At 34.1% G+C, this 16,310-nt stretch overlaps 1 protein-coding gene across 2 annotated transcripts in view; it reads right to left on the bottom strand.

Moving 5' to 3' along the window:
- Positions 1-16,310, bottom strand: part of LOC144975390 (uncharacterized) — a 57,453-nt gene that overhangs the window by 13,569 nt on the left and 27,574 nt on the right. The window contains exon 1 of one of the 2 annotated variants that reach the window (XM_078919420.1): positions 12,121-12,638. The exons of the other annotated variant lie outside the window; for it this stretch is intronic. The gene's annotated coding sequence lies outside the window, so the exon portion shown is untranslated. Of the gene's footprint in view, positions 1-12,120; positions 12,639-16,310 lie in introns of those variants that run through there. 2 annotated transcript variants of the gene reach the window in all.

The following is a 16,310-nucleotide window of genomic DNA, read 5'->3' as shown; positions in this document are numbered from 1 at the left end:
AGAAGATCTCAAACCCCAAGGGGACTCCAACCTACTCGGAGATATGATAATAATAATAGCAAACATCAGGCATGGGAAGCTGAGATGGGGAGTAATTACATCATTGAAAAACCATAGGATCCTGTTCATGGTCCCAGCAAAATGACGCCATCTGTCAAAGACTTCGAACCACGTGTGAGTCCTAACCATGAACGATCTAAATTATAACTTTACTTTAGATACTTCCCCAAATGAAAATGGCGCAAATCGTATTATATCGAGCAACCAATGAAATCTTATAATTCGTCGGTATTCTTGCGCTCTTCCAGACTGCCATAGTGACAATGCTTTGCTTTAAAAACTCCGACATTTCGTTCACGTTTATCGTTATAACCTGATAGTATTTTGTCATACATTATTGTACTTGGAGCAAACAAAACTTGCAATACTTTCCACAGGTTCGCGAAAAAAAGTTCATGATTCTCCTTATAATAAATAGTCCTAGGGACTTATATGATTTCTTAATTTTCATATTTAAAAAAGCAACAACAAAACAAATCAGTGCACAATTTAATTGAGTCCATATATAAAATATAAAAAATAAGCTGCCTTATACTTAATATAATTGTTTTTCTCTGATATTCACGATGCAATAAATGGGCGATGAAATTTCTGGCCGATCATTTTCTGCTTCAGTTAAGGCAGAAGCGAGCAACCCTAGCCAGGCAAATTTCATTATTCCGCCTGCCACGGGCTGGGCAAAGCCCACTAGGCTAATCGATTCTGTCTTCCGGATAACAAGCTTGATCAGTAACTCCACATCGATGGATGAACAAGAAAGACAGTCGCGATTGGTGATCTCTCTCCCTCTCTCTCTCTCTCTCTCTCTCTCTCTCTCTCTCTCTCTCTCTCTCTCTCTCTCTCTCTCTCTCTCTCTCTCTCTCTCTCTCTCTCTCTCTCTCTCCCCACCCCCTCCCCTCTCAATCTGTCTAACTTCTATTGTCCTTCCCTTTATCCGGCCATAGTTTAATCTGATTGATCTTGAGTAAATATTATTATCCCGTTCAGCAGCTTCTTATTCTGATTCCTGATTCTAATAACTACCGTGAAGAATATAATACATATTTTATAATTTTGAAACAATATCTAATTGTTTCTGCCAGAGGAGCGAGGCATTGAAGCCCCAGTTGCAATCCTGTTCTGCAGTACTCTGAACTCCCCTCCCCCACGTTTTAAAGATTTTGGCGAGAGAACCCGTCCTTCAAATATCGATCGATTAAAATCACCTTCAGCTTTTAAAAAAATCTCAAATCGGGGATTTCATGAAGTCCCGAGGTCGAGAGTTATTGAGAAAATGACGGTTATTTTTAATCGATCGATTTTTGAAGGACACGTTTTCTGGCCAAACTTTAAAAAAAAAATGTTTCTTTTCTTGTAAAGAGTACTGCACTGTATGCTGAACACATTTGAAACAGTTTGCATTGTAATTTTAAATTCAAATAAATCACAATAAAAAGTTATGATCCTATTCCAACCATTTCTACATCTAAGTTGTCGACATACCATTTAAAATTCTGGTTATGGAAGGCTTTGATGTCTCAACTATCATTTCCCGGGAGGTAGGGGAGCAGAACGTAACATGAGTTTTCAAAAAAAAAAAAGACTGCGTAATCATCAAGGTAAGGACATTCAAGTGTTCTGAATAAGCCATCAACGACGACTTAATAACTTTATTAATTGTGTATTGCGCATGTTAATCCGACACGAACCGGAAAAGAATTTGATAATAACCACCATAATGAGTCAAGAATCATTGAACCTGAGTAGTTCATTTTGATCAACAGAGATTTTAATTTTCATCGCAATGTGTCGAATACACAGGATAATGAGATGAGAATAAAATAAACCAACAATTAAACAAAATTTTAAACAAACACACCAAACGAAAAAGACAAAAAAAAAAAAAAACCCAACAAAAAACAACAAAATGATGAATGAATGTGGGATTAATAAATGAATAACAAATAAATAAATAAATCAATTAATAAACAAAGAAAGAAAGACTGTCTTTATCATCGTTTTGAAGCTCAAACGAGATCGAAAGCAAACGAACAAAATAAAAACAAAAAGGAAACAAAATACAATACACAAATAAATAATGCTTGTTTTGCGTGCCGACGTGCTATAAATATACTACAGGAGTAGCAAACTGAGAGCCAAACGATGTACGGCGAAAATAAACAGCTGCGGACATTGCACAAGTCGATTGCAGTAATCTCACGAAACAAAATTGTGTTCACAAAGCCGAGGGAAAAATTGAAAATCAATAAGAGTTTAAAAGTGTATTCGAGCATTGTACAAGAGTAGCAGATTGCGAAATCTTTCATTACCTTAAACATCCTTTTAAAGCATCATAGAAGATATAAATATAATTATCATGTAACAATTTATCGTTAGTGATAACATTTATACTATAATCAACATATCTATTCTTTAAAAAAAAGGTTGGGAGTTAGCATTTTTCCGTAAAGTCAATGTTACATTTATGACCACAAAATTACTGGTAAATCTGAAAAAAATAAAACTATTTTTTTACATATCGATACACAGGTAACTTGCCGACCTTTCTTAAAGTAGGCGTAGATCTATCACTTGTCGGCTCAAATGAATATTGAGAAAATGTGCTGGGGTGTAATGCTCGGACCATAATTTGACTTTTGCCCTTGATAATAGCAAAAAAAAAAAAAAAAAAAAAAATTTAAAAAAAAAAAAAAAACAAAACAAAAACACACAAAATAAAAAAAAAACAGAGTAGGTAGATATTTTGTTGTAATCTTAACTGTTGCGTACTATGTACGTTTCGGTGTTGGAATATTCCCCTCAACACACAATTATAGGAATAATTATAAATTAAAAGACATTATGAAGCAGAAAAACACCATTATTAAAATGACAGTCTCCATGAACCAGCATTCCAGTATTCTATTTCTATACAGTATTCAGACCACCGCATGTTGTCAACTGTGATAATCCACAGCTGTTGACATTTCAAAACGTCAATACCTACTGAACGGTGACGCAAAAGCAAAAAACAAAAACAAAAAACAAAAAAAAAAAAAACAAACAAACAAAAAAAAAACAAACAAACAAAAAAAAAAAAAAAAAAAAAAAAAACCAACAAAAAAAAAAAACAAAACAAAAAAAAAACCGAAAAAAAAAAAACAAAACAAAAAACAAAAACAGAACAAACAAACAAAAAAACCCAAACAAACAAATAAACGAACAAACAAAAAAAACAACAAATAAACAAACAAACAAAAAAAAAACAACAAAAAAAGGCAAAAAATAAAACAAAACAAAATCCCAACAAATAAACAATACACAAAGAAAACAAGAAAAAATAACAAAACAAAAACAAACAAACAAAAATCATAAACAAAAACAAAACAAGCTGATAGTTGACAATATATGCAACATTATGTTGCCTCAACGAAACAGAGAACCGATATTGCTTAGAATCATGTTAATAAGTAAAGACTGTGTGACACGTTGTTCAAAAAGCCACGTCTTTTCACAGCAGATACATGTTTTATGTACTCGATTAATCTAATAATGACGTCAACCAAAGCGAACGAAATTTAAGCAACCACTAAACTAAACAAGGAAAGCTATACATATTTCTTTTGAGAGCTGATTTATTCATATCTAAGAGGCTACTTGATACATAACCAACGGTAATAATTTCTTATCTTAATGACTGCTGGGTGTAATGTCCAAAGATATCTGGCTTGCGACAAAAAATATCAGGTTGTAAGAAATCCAACGCATTCCTCCAATGGCTAAATTAATCCTTATTAACACTGTTGTGAAAATGTTCCATCATTATGTGGACGCGTGCTCTGACTCTGAGATGGAGATGGGTGTATGGGTATTGTCACAGTGGTTTTTATTTTCCTAACTTTTTTTTTTACCAGTTGACTGCTCTTCTCTGGAAAAAATATGTATTTTTTATAAAAGGGTAAGAAAACTCGTCCTTCAAACATCGTGTTGATTCAAATGGGCCTCATCTTGGCAAAGGCTCTCAAACCTCGAAGTCCCAGATTTGAGAATTCTTGCCAAGATGAGGGTAATTTCACTCAATCGATAATTGAAGGACGAGTTTTATGGCCAAATTCTTAAATGCATGTCTTTCAAGTACGACAATTAACTGATTAAATTTCACAATCAATATTCTGTATAACAATACACTCTGTTACGAATGCGAAACATATTCTCATGCTAATCCAATTGAATCATTCCGTGTTTTAGTCGTGTCCCCTCTGAAAAGAGAAAGGGAGAGAAGGAAAGAAAGTAAGGAAGAAAGAGAAAGAAAGAGAGAGAGAGAGAGAGAGAGAGAGAGAGAGAGAGAGAGAGAGAGAGAGAGAGAGAGGGAGGGAGAGAGGGAGAAATATAGGATAATGTTTCTATGATGCATTCTATTATATCCTTAGTATATTGTAATGTTACCTTAATACTCTGCAGCTGCTGCTGCTGCTGCTGCTACTGCTACTACTACTACTACTACTACTACTACTACTACTACTACTACTACCACTACTACTACTACTACTACTACTACTACTACTACTACTACTACTACTACTACTACTACTACTACTACTACTACTTCTACTACTATGTTTTGTTTGTTTTTTGTTTTTAAGGGTTTTACGGCGCTTGCAACTCATTAGGTTATATCAGCGCCAGTAAAAAGTAAGAAAATGGGATAGTAAAAAGTTCTGGAAATACAATTAAAGCACCCAAGAAAAAGTAAGTCAAAAGGGGAACTAGGAACAAATAGGGATCACATGTAGAATCCAAGAGCATACCACCAATGTACTTAGTTTGAGATCACCTATAAGTCTCATCCGGACACAAGCACACAATCCAACAAAGAGGAATACACTCAAATGCTTACATTATACATTAAAAATAAATATAATAATACATAACAGAGAGATGATTTACAAGGAAAAAAATATCATCCTCCAAAACAATAACTATGCATTCGACTGTTTCCCTCCCAGCCAGGACTCCGAACAGGGCCAAGTAATCTCATTCCAAGACCAAGACAAAAAGCATGTTGGAAAATAGATATAAGGGGATATAAGACACAGTATGTACCTCCCTGCCCACTATGGGAGGTCAGGATCCCCACCCAGCTACTACTACTACTACTACTACTACTACTACTACTACTACTACTACTACTACTACTACTACTACTACTACTACTACTACTGCGGCTATGTGGTATAGTGGTATGACACTCGCTTTCGGATCGGAAGGTCCTGAGTTCGAGTCTCGCGCTCGGCGCTTAGTTGAGCCCTTGGAAAAGGCTCTTTACTCACATTCTCTCACCGTGCTCAGGTGTAAAATGAGTACCTGGCCGTTAACAGCGTTGCCTTTGTCCGAAAAAAAATGTAATATCGCCTAACAGGCGTTATGTCCCGTCCTACATGTTAAATGTTGCTGTTGACCAGGGACCCCTTGTGGGCCTGATTAACAGCAACACGTAACATGCTGAACAAGACATGACGTCCTTTTAGGCGATAGTGTATTTATTTTCCGACAGGGACAAAGCTGTTAACGACCAGGTACTAATTTTACACCTAAATACGGTGAGAGAATGTGAGAAAAGAGTCTTTTCCAAAGACTCAACTATGCGTCGAGCAAGGCTCGACCCAGGACCTTCCGATCCGAAAGCAAGTGTCATACCACAAGACCACATAGCTGCACAACAACAACAACAACAACAACTACTACTACACTATTACTACTACTACTACTACTACTACTACTACTACTACTACTACTACTACTACTACTACTACTACTACTACTACTACTACTACTACTACTGCCACTACTTTAAAAATTAAAAAAAATAAATTATGCCCTTCCGCCACATCATACGATATCGTGGCATAGGCATTCCACGAAGGAATATAGATAATTCATCAAACAAGATGACTGATGTCAACAGGAATCACCCATGTTGTCTAAGTGAGTATTAGTGGGGTTAATAAACTTGCCCAATAAAAAAAAAAACGAAAGTGCCTGAAGCGGGGCTCGAACCTGGAACCTTCCGGGTCACACTGCAATGCCTTAACCACTCGGCCAATTCGCGCCCCCCCCCTCCCCCCCCCATACTACTACTCTACTACTACTAAAACTACTATACTACTATAACCGATTCCACCATCACATATTATCTCTCTGTTATCAGAACTATTCATGCAACTTCTTTCTTCTCTATTACCCAAGCCTTTGAGGCTAACCGAACAAAACCAAAGATAAGACACGATTCTCCATATTTTTTTCAGAACGCACCGAACAACACAGAATAAGGTTAAAGAGGGATTTTGTATTTCTGGGCGAACCAAAAATCGATACTGGAACCATTCTTCAATGTTACTTGTTTCAACAAGAGCTCTTCAGAAAAGGGAGATTGTGAATGCTATTAAAACGATGGAAGTAGCAGAATTATTATTGATAAAAGCGAGAAGGATGAAGATTTAGCATCAGGAACTTGGAAAATAACTGGAATTACTTTCTTTCCCTGTCAATCACATCTGTGTGTTCTCAAAACTCGTAAGAAGACAATAAATTCTCATAATCACAGACAAATTACAGTTCGCAATATTCGAAATACCCAATTCGAACATTACGGAGACAAATTTCCTTCCAGCCGTAAAGAAAAAAAATTATCTCAAAGCTGTTTTTTTAATACGCAGTTATTTTAGCTGAGTCATTCGGTTTATATGAAAATGAAAGCGAAGTACGGTGCCTTCTCGAAAGAAGTCAAGTGAAAATCAGGAAGAATAAAATATACCGAGAGGTGATGACTAAAAGGCGATATTTAGCAAGGCCGTCGCTGGATCGCGAGGACTGTCACAGACGTCTCATTTACAGTTCAATTTACTTTTCCGCTGCTGGAGACAATAAATAATTTAAAAAACAACCAAAAAAAAATTATAATAAAACAAACAAAACTAAGCGAAACAAACCTTGTGATATAATCAAAGTTTTGCCATTGCTTCAGAAAAAAAATCAATAAAAAAAACATTGAAATAATAACGGAAATAAAAATCATTAAAAAACACACAACCCCCCCCCCCCCCCCCCCCAAAAAAAAAAAAAAAAAAAAACAAAACAAAAAAAACTAAATAAAAAACAACAAAACAAAACAACAAAACAAACAAAAACAAAACGTGACGAATAAAGAAAAACAAATTAAACAAGCAATAACTCCTGCTCAGGACAAGAATCCTTTAACGACTTTATTAAGTTCAAACCAAATTGAATTATGCACTCACTGAACAAAAGCTCATAAAATAAACACAATGATCCCATTTTAATCTTGGTAGAATCGATGCGGAAAATAAAAGAACATATAAAAACATATTCTATATCCCTCATGCCATCATTATTGATTTATCACGAAATTATACGAGATTTATAAGTAATCGTTTTTACTTTCTCTTATTTTTTTTTGTTCAATAAATTATCTAAATCAAACTCTCTCTCTCTCTCTCTCTCTCTCTCTCTCTCTCTCTCTCTCTCTCTCTCTCTCTCTCTCTCTCTACTATATATATATATATATAAATATATATATATATATATTCTTTCTCTATTTCTATATTTCTATATTCTTTCTTTCTTTCTTTCTATATATATATGAAATAAAAGATGCTTTCCGGATGAAAAAATCCCCATTTATCTCACTCCTGAATTCCAGCTATGACAGGTATTGATATTATCAGAATATCACTTTTTTTCCTGTCATTTTGCTATTCTAGAAGAGGTGGATCCTAGGTGACCAAAGAGTAGCTTACGGGAATATTGGTGTGAAAAAAATAAAAAGAATTAACATTATCTTTCAAAATAGCTCGACTAAGACTTGAACCACTTATTTCCAAATTCAGTGGTAATGCTTATCAATATCAGGCAGACAAAATCAATGCTTAGTGTCATTCGACTGTATTTTGAAAAATAAATTAAGTTATGAATCGAGTGGTCTTTTATCCCAATAATTAATCAACCCACATAAATATGTTTGCAGCGCTAATAATAAATTGTAATAAAAGAAGTACAAATTAGTTTGTCAAGTATTTACGGCTTGTATCACTCGTGTTTGGTCTTGGAAACGTGGCTTGCATCATTTGTCTTAGCATAAATCGGATTATTCTTCTTAATGTAAATGTTGCTGCTCGAAACTCGAAGAAATAAATAACAATGGGAAATTGAATGTAAGCTACAATTTAATATACTAAAACAGATAAAATGGACTTTTCGGTTTCCCTTTTATCCACAAAACAGGTTGAATGAAACACTACAGACGAATGAGATAATGTTGTAGTGGCGATGTTAAGACATTCATTTTATCTGTTTTCGTATATTAAATTGAAGCTTACATTCAATTTAACAATGTTATTTATTATTATTCTTATTACCCCAACAATAACCTAGCTATGTAGCACAATTTCCAGTCAGATATGGATACAAAATAGTATTAGAAGAGGAAATTTTCAGAAACAGCAAAGCCACGAGCACAACAAATCCTCAAAGCTATCATAACTCTTAACTTTCTCCAACTTATCTCTACTACTATCCCATCTTCCTTGACGGAGTAAGGTACAGGGATATTTATTATTCATTCATATGGTTCTAAAATGGTTGTCCTATTCATTCGTATGGTTCTAAAATGGTTGTCCTATTCATTCGTATGGATCTAAAGTGGTTGTCCTATTAATTCACATGGTTCTAAAATGGTTGTCTTATTTTATTCATATGGTTCCAAAATGGTTGTCCTATTCATTCATGTGGTTCTGACATTGTTGTCCTATTCATTCATATGGTTCTAAAATGGTTGTCCTATTAATTCGTATGGTTCTAAAGTGGTGGTCCTATTAATCCAAATGGTTCTAAAACGGTTGTCTTATTTTATTCATATGGTTCTGACATTATTGTTATTCATACATATGGTTCTAAAATGGTTGTTATATTCATTCATATGGTTCTAAGCTGGTTGTCCTATTCATTCATTCATACAAAAAGGGAACCTAAAACCGATAAATTCCCAAATTTTGACGTAAAACCTTTAAATATACGTCACGTGATATCCTCCTGTCAAATCCATTCTTGCCTAATGCAGTTCATCCCCCTCCCCTTCCCCCACCGACTCAATTCATAGAAAGGAATAAAAGAAAGTCTTTCCTATGCATGATGAGTTCGAGGCATGGCAAGATGCCAAATTGCCTCAAAAACAATAAAATTATTCCAACTCGAGCAATGCAATGTACCGCATTAATCGATTGACTTCATCAACTGTTGAATTTGACTGCCGGATGACAGACTGAATTCGTCCTAGGACTTATTATGACATCAACATTCGAAAGACGTTACTGTACGTAATCCAAAATAGATTGACGCATGGATTAATTACATGGAAAGCAAGTCATGAATATACATGAGCACAAACTATGAATGTAAAATAGGAAAACAAATCATAGCGTGGAACACAGGCCAGCTTAATGTTAATGACAGAATGTAAAGGATGAGAAATTCACCTAACGCAAAATATCATTTAAGTCATACTTAGGTCGATATTCTTAGTTATTGTGGGCAAAAAAAAAAACCCAACAGAGACACTGATTAGCAATAAATTCTTACAATCTTGCTTTGTGGAATTCTGAACGTGTTTCCAATCGCTGCAATAGTTTGCGAGTGCGCGTTGGAAACACAATTCCAAAACGCAAGAGTGTGAGAATTCTTTTATTCTACCCCTCGATCTATTCTGATTTTGGTATCTCTAAATAAAAGACATTTTCAAAAATACTTTTAAAAAAGACGCCTCTTTTTAAAATATACTTTCGGTTAAATTTAACGCTTGATAATCTGACGCCACAATTTATTATTGTAAACTTGATATCCTTACGTGTTACTAATTTATGGGGAGGGGTAGAATAATATATCGTTAATCACATTTGATAGCAGTTTCCACGACCTCGCCTTGATCCACACAATGACAAAACAATATTCTTCTGAAGATTTGACCAGGTAACTTATAGTTCAATCATCGATCAATTAAGCCATCCCCAAACTCAAAAAAATCTTTTAAAAAGGTCGGTATTTGAAGTAAACGTTTTCGTTTGACAAAATAAAAAAAAAGGGTTGTCAGTATACGGCTGTATGCAGGAAATTCATTAAAAGTTATTCAACCTAATCCTTATAAGTATTTAAAACATCAACACAAACATAAAACCTTTACTTTATAGGTGGAGGTGGTTCAACTATACTCCATGAAGCCTGAAACGCATCACTGAAAGTACTTCCTCCGTGTGCAGTTATTGCCAGATAAAATATGGGAGGAATTATATTTTGAGTGAAATTTACTAGCCTTACCATGAAATACTTAAACCGATACAGTGGAATGCTGCAGGAAATTCAGTGAGCAACACTATCTGAAATAATGCACTCTGGCATAAATGTTTATGGTGTACTAAATAGAGCTTTGTAAAATAATTAGTTACAAAGCCACGCAATAGGCAACAAAAATATAATGGCTGCTACCTAAAATTGATTTTCATTGCTGACAAATTGAGGCAAAGCTAGCAAGGAGAGAGGGAATCACAATCTTGATTTGAAATTGAACTTTGTTGTTGAGGGAAGATGCATGATAGTAGTTCTCTGTTTTTTTTTTTTTTATAAAAGAAAGAAAATAATTATTGAAATAATAAATTGTTATTTCCAAATCTCCACTGGCATAAACTTAACATATTATGTGTTGAACGCAAAAATACCGTCTTTGCAACAAGGTTTGATTGACTAAGGCGTTAATGATAATTTTGATAATAAAAAATAAATAAATACACACACACACACACACACACACACACACACATATATATATATATATATATATATATATATATAATATATATATATATATATATATATATATATATATACAGTATATAATAATTGTTTCAAAACATACCAAATCTCATTTAAAAGTAACTAAACAAAACAGTGTGGGTACTCTTATAATTGATAGCAGTTCTCAAGGCCATTCCAGTGTCCGAATCAAATGCCAGCTCAACTATTAGACAATCACTGATGATTTTGATAGCTGCTGACCTTAAATTATGACCAGTATACTCTCTGATAAAATCGTTATCATACTTCCAGGATTTGTCACCGTTACTATTTTTCCTGGTCCATTCTTTTAACATTTTCAAGATCCCAGGAAACAATGTCAGCCTTGGCGAAAGATGCAAGAACTAAATACATGTCTTAAGTCTTCAGAATTCATATATTCCAGATACAGCTAGGTGGTAAATAAGCATTGCAAAATATCTGCCAACAAATGAAGTAAAATGTATTATAAAAAGGATTTTAATAAAACAACAATTCCATCAACATGATTTGTGTTTTCCTCTCGATCTCTCGATGACAATAAACGGTGTTATTTATCCGAGCTTAATATTGCAGGTCTTCCACCCATAAAAATATTAAACATTTCCATAAGACAAAAAAGGAACAGAAAAATACAATTTAAATAATACAGAAAAAAAAATCAGCATCTCAAAAATGACATACTAAAATTGCTCGAATAAACATGGTCCGACAACACAAAAACCCCCCAAAAAATAAACAAAAAACACAGAAAATAATAAACAGAAAAAAACAAAACAAAAAACAAACAAATAAAGAACAAAAAAGCAACAAAAAAACAAACAAACAACAAACAAACAAACAAACAAAGAACAAAAAAAAAGAACAAAACCAAACCAAACAAAAAAAAAATAAAATAAAAAAATAAAAAAAAGAAAAAATAATTTTAAAACAAAGTAATAACAAAACGAAATCCAAAAAAAAATCTTTAAAAAAGAAAATGAAAAGGAAAAAACGTAACGAAATGAATAATACCCCCCCCCCCTCCCTCCGAGAAAAAAATACAACCAAAAACAGCAAAACAAATGAAAAAAAAAAAACAAGAAAAGAAAACCCAACAAAACAAACGAGAACACACCGTACTTATTTCTGGTTCAGGAGCGTTCTTTAAATGGAGAAATAAGATGTAATAATATTACGAACCTTTAGTTTTTCGCAAGCCTCCACAAAAGAATTAAAAAATCCAGAGCGCTAACTCAAAATATGCTCAATAACCATAACAATGAATACCAGAAGAAAATTAGCTTTTCATCCATGCAATTAAACTCAGCATTTCTCTCTAAAAAAAAAAGAGAAAAACACGAGAACAGCAGATCAATAGTTCATCCACATATTATGACCCTAAACCAAAAATGAAAATGTACTTTACAAACGGGTCTCTGGAACTTACTCAATTCTATAATATGTTTTTAGATATCAAGTGAAACAAACTATAATTTACGCAATGCTTCGATCAACTAGTGTCAGAAGTCACAAAGGGAAACACAGCTCCAAAGGAATAATAAATTCAGTTATTTTCTTCAACAGTGAAGCTAAACACAACTCACAGGAGGATGGCGCCAATAATAATATAACGATTTACACGCGCGCGCCTGAAGCTAAACCATTTCACGAGGACAGCGACACATAGAGCGTTATTACCATCGTGCTCTGGTGATATCGAGGAGACTGGTCATCGCTACCACCATCACCATCACCTCCACCACCATCACCGTCATCATCATCATCAAGGCTACAACACAGACTAGCAATGGGAGAGAACGGGGGTTGGGTGGGGTGGGGGGGGGGGGGGGGGGGGGTAGAGACAGATCGAAGGGGAGAGGGTTAGATCGTGAATGGCTTCGATCCTCTAACCCTTTTTGCCTCTTGCTTGCATGGGGTTCTAAAGACAAATTCATCTGTTACTCCCGCATGCACGCGCACTCACATAAGAATATAAGGGAAGTGTTGAGAGCGACAAAAGAGCACACATAAACACCCATACACACACTGATATATATATATATATATATATATATATATATATATATATATATATATATATATATATATATATATATATATATATATATAGAGAGAGAGAGAGAGAGAGAGAGAGAGAGGGGTGAGTGAGAGTAAGAGAATATTTGTGTCAGTGCATCCGAGTCGAATACTAATAAATAAATGGCATAAAATACAATACTGTTAACCAACACCTTTGCTGAGTGCACTCCAATCCTTCGGTTTCAAAGCAGCCTACCCAAAACAGCCTTTGTGATTTGCAATCACGCAATTTACTGTTACGGTGATGACTGCCATAATGGATGCCTGCGTTCTGATCGAAAACCAATCGATAGCCATTGGGCATGGCATTCATAAACGGTGATGTTTATTTACCCATGATGTTTTGGCTATTTCGTCTTGGGAGTGGTGTAGATCTAATCTGTTTTAATACATTTTCTGATAAGATTTTCCGATTATATAGTGAATGAATAAATTGACGTGTAAATTAAAACGTTCAAATAATTCTAAGATGGCGTATCATCGATCGATAATCTTTTTATGTTTATTGACTCTTCGGAATCCTAGCCCACCCTCATTTTAAAATCTCGTGAAAAACAAGGATTGAAACAAACATTATATTGTAGGCGACATTTTTTTTCAAGTTTAAATATAACATTTATTCACCAATTAAACTAATAAATGTTAAACCTCATATTTTTTCCTAAGCACGCAAGCGCGCGCGCAAACACATACACACACACACACACACACACACACACACACACACACACACACACACCGCACAGACAGGCACCTACTCTCACCTTGGAGACCTATCAAACCAAATTCAAAGCGATATAATCGATTGGAATCCTGACGCAGGCAGACTCGCAGCTGAACACTCCTCACTCTCTTTCCTCTCTCTCACTCACTCTTGTAGCCATGACAACTAGTCCCATTCCCATCATCCTTTCCCCACCCACTAATCTCTTCCGCTCGAGGCCAAAATCAAATTCGTTGTTGTCACACAGAGAAGCAAATTTGCCAGACTGTTTCAACAATTATCTTTTTTTTTCTTCTTTTTTTTTTTAAACGAAAGCATTCGTGTTCTGTTCTCACAATACTTCCTCCCCCCCCCCTCAATTCTATTACCAAACCGATAGATGGTCAATATAAAATGTATTCCGACACCAGTATTTAATCAACCTTTTACCACAGAGTTTAATTTTACTATAGCTATGTCTTGGTATTTTCATTAAAATAACAATAATAGCGATGTAATTTAGCTTAAGTCGAATCTCTGATGACAGTTCTTTTGGTGAAAACGGATAGATCTAGCATTCATAGTCATGTAAAAAGATAAATTCGGATTTGTATGCAATTCGGTCTCTTTGTTAAAGGGTTAATTTGCAGATCTGCACATGACTGGTGATAATTCATCATGTTTGAGCAAGTAGAGGCCTAAAAAATGGTTTGGCCGTTTTTGATAGCTTCATTATGAATTATTGTTTATTAACTCGAGAAGTACAATTACGAAACATTTTTTTTTTCAAAATAAATTATCTCAGTTTAAAAAATCAAGTAAATTAAATTGACCCACAACCTCAGGATTAATATTTTTTTTTAAGTTAGGGGCCATTTAAATCTATCGATATCTTAAGCAAACTTTTTATAATAAGAAAACTCAACAAAAAAAACAAAAAACAAAAAACAAAACAAAACAAAACGTCCCCAACAGACACAGAACACAAACAAAAGTAAAAAACAAACAACCCCGCCCCCAAACAACAAAAGCCAGCATACAAAAAGAACCCCAAAACAATAACAAAAATAACAAAAACAAAAAAGAAACAAACAAACAAAACCAAATAAAAAACAAAACAAAAACAAGGAAACACAAAACAAACAAAAAGAAAGAATATATATATATATATATATATATATATATATATATATATATATATATATATATATATATATATATATATATATATATATATATATTTAGACAAATGCACGACCCGCAACTCTCCTCCTGTGAAGAGTAAGTCACACTAACAATAGGTCATTTTTCAATTATTGTTATCATTATTAAATGGCAATTTGATCACCGACCATCAAAAACTAACTATGCAATTACCAAGGGATTAACAACCACGCAGAACAAATTGTTAATACTTTTTTTTTGGAAGGGAGGGGATGCGGATGGGACCTTACAAAACTCATTTTACTTTCTTGATACAAAAATGTACACCATGAAAGGTGTATGATAAAACAAATTCAACAGACTATATTGATAACGTTAATAAGCTATACCGAGGTTATAACGATTCTATGGACATATTCGATCACTCTAGTGAAACTGATGAATAAAAAGAGATAGAAAACAACCTTGTCTACTACTAAGTTTTTAAGACAACAAAAAGAAAAAAAAAAGGACTAGCCAATAGTTGGGATTTATTCGAAATTATACAATGAAAAATTAACTTTATGACGTCCCATTCTGCATATTACGACCTGCTGTTGGTCAGGGACCCTTTGTAAAGCATTTTGAGCACGTTTAGTGGATATTGCTCTATATGAAAAACTCTTCTATTTTTTTCTTTTTAAATATTAATATAAAGGGACACAAATCCGTTGGCTTAATTGTAGTAGTAGTAGTAGCCAAGGAACGTCCCAACATTTTTTTGATAAACAAGTCAAAGGTACACAACTCGATGAAATCGTAATGAGGTGTCAAGAGTTGTTTTTCCTGATTTTCCGGAGAATTCCATTTTACTTTTACAAAATTTCTCTTATAAAAGATCGACATTGTCAACATCATTTATACAGCATTTAATGGATTTTTTAATACTTGAATTTATTTTGTTCCTTTCCACTGCTCAGCAATTGCCTCCACATGCTGTTAAACAAAATGACAAGACACTTTCGATTACTGCTTTATAAAATAATGTGCAGAGGGTTTTATCTATTCTAAACTGAGAAAACCCTCTGCACATTATTTTATAAAGCAGGAACATGGAGAAGAATTAAAGAAGCTAATATACAGAGAAGTGGTAAGACATGGAAAGAGATTTAAAAAGTTAGCTCAGGATAGAGAAGGATGGAAACTGTTTGTCTGTGGCCTATACCCTGACCCAGGGTGAAAAAGGCAATGATGATGTTGATGAAATTGAGACAGTTTTGATAAAAAATAAGAACGTCTGCATTATATATATATAAATGAGTAAAATCAACTCAGATTTCGTCCAACAATACGACCGTTTCGACAAGTATAAAGCACAAGTGAGAACTGAAGAGACGCCTCGGTGCCGAAACGGCCGTATTGTTGGACGAAATGTGAGTTATTC

This window comes from Berghia stephanieae, chromosome 1, assembly GCF_034508935.2.
Source record: "Berghia stephanieae isolate SIO BIC M18660-M18661 chromosome 1, UCSD_Bste_1.3, whole genome shotgun sequence".
Classification (NCBI taxonomy): domain Eukaryota; kingdom Metazoa; phylum Mollusca; class Gastropoda; order Nudibranchia; family Aeolidiidae; genus Berghia; species Berghia stephanieae.
The sequence above is the reverse complement of the archived record's forward strand: the minus strand, read 5'-3'. Positions and strand labels throughout refer to the sequence as shown.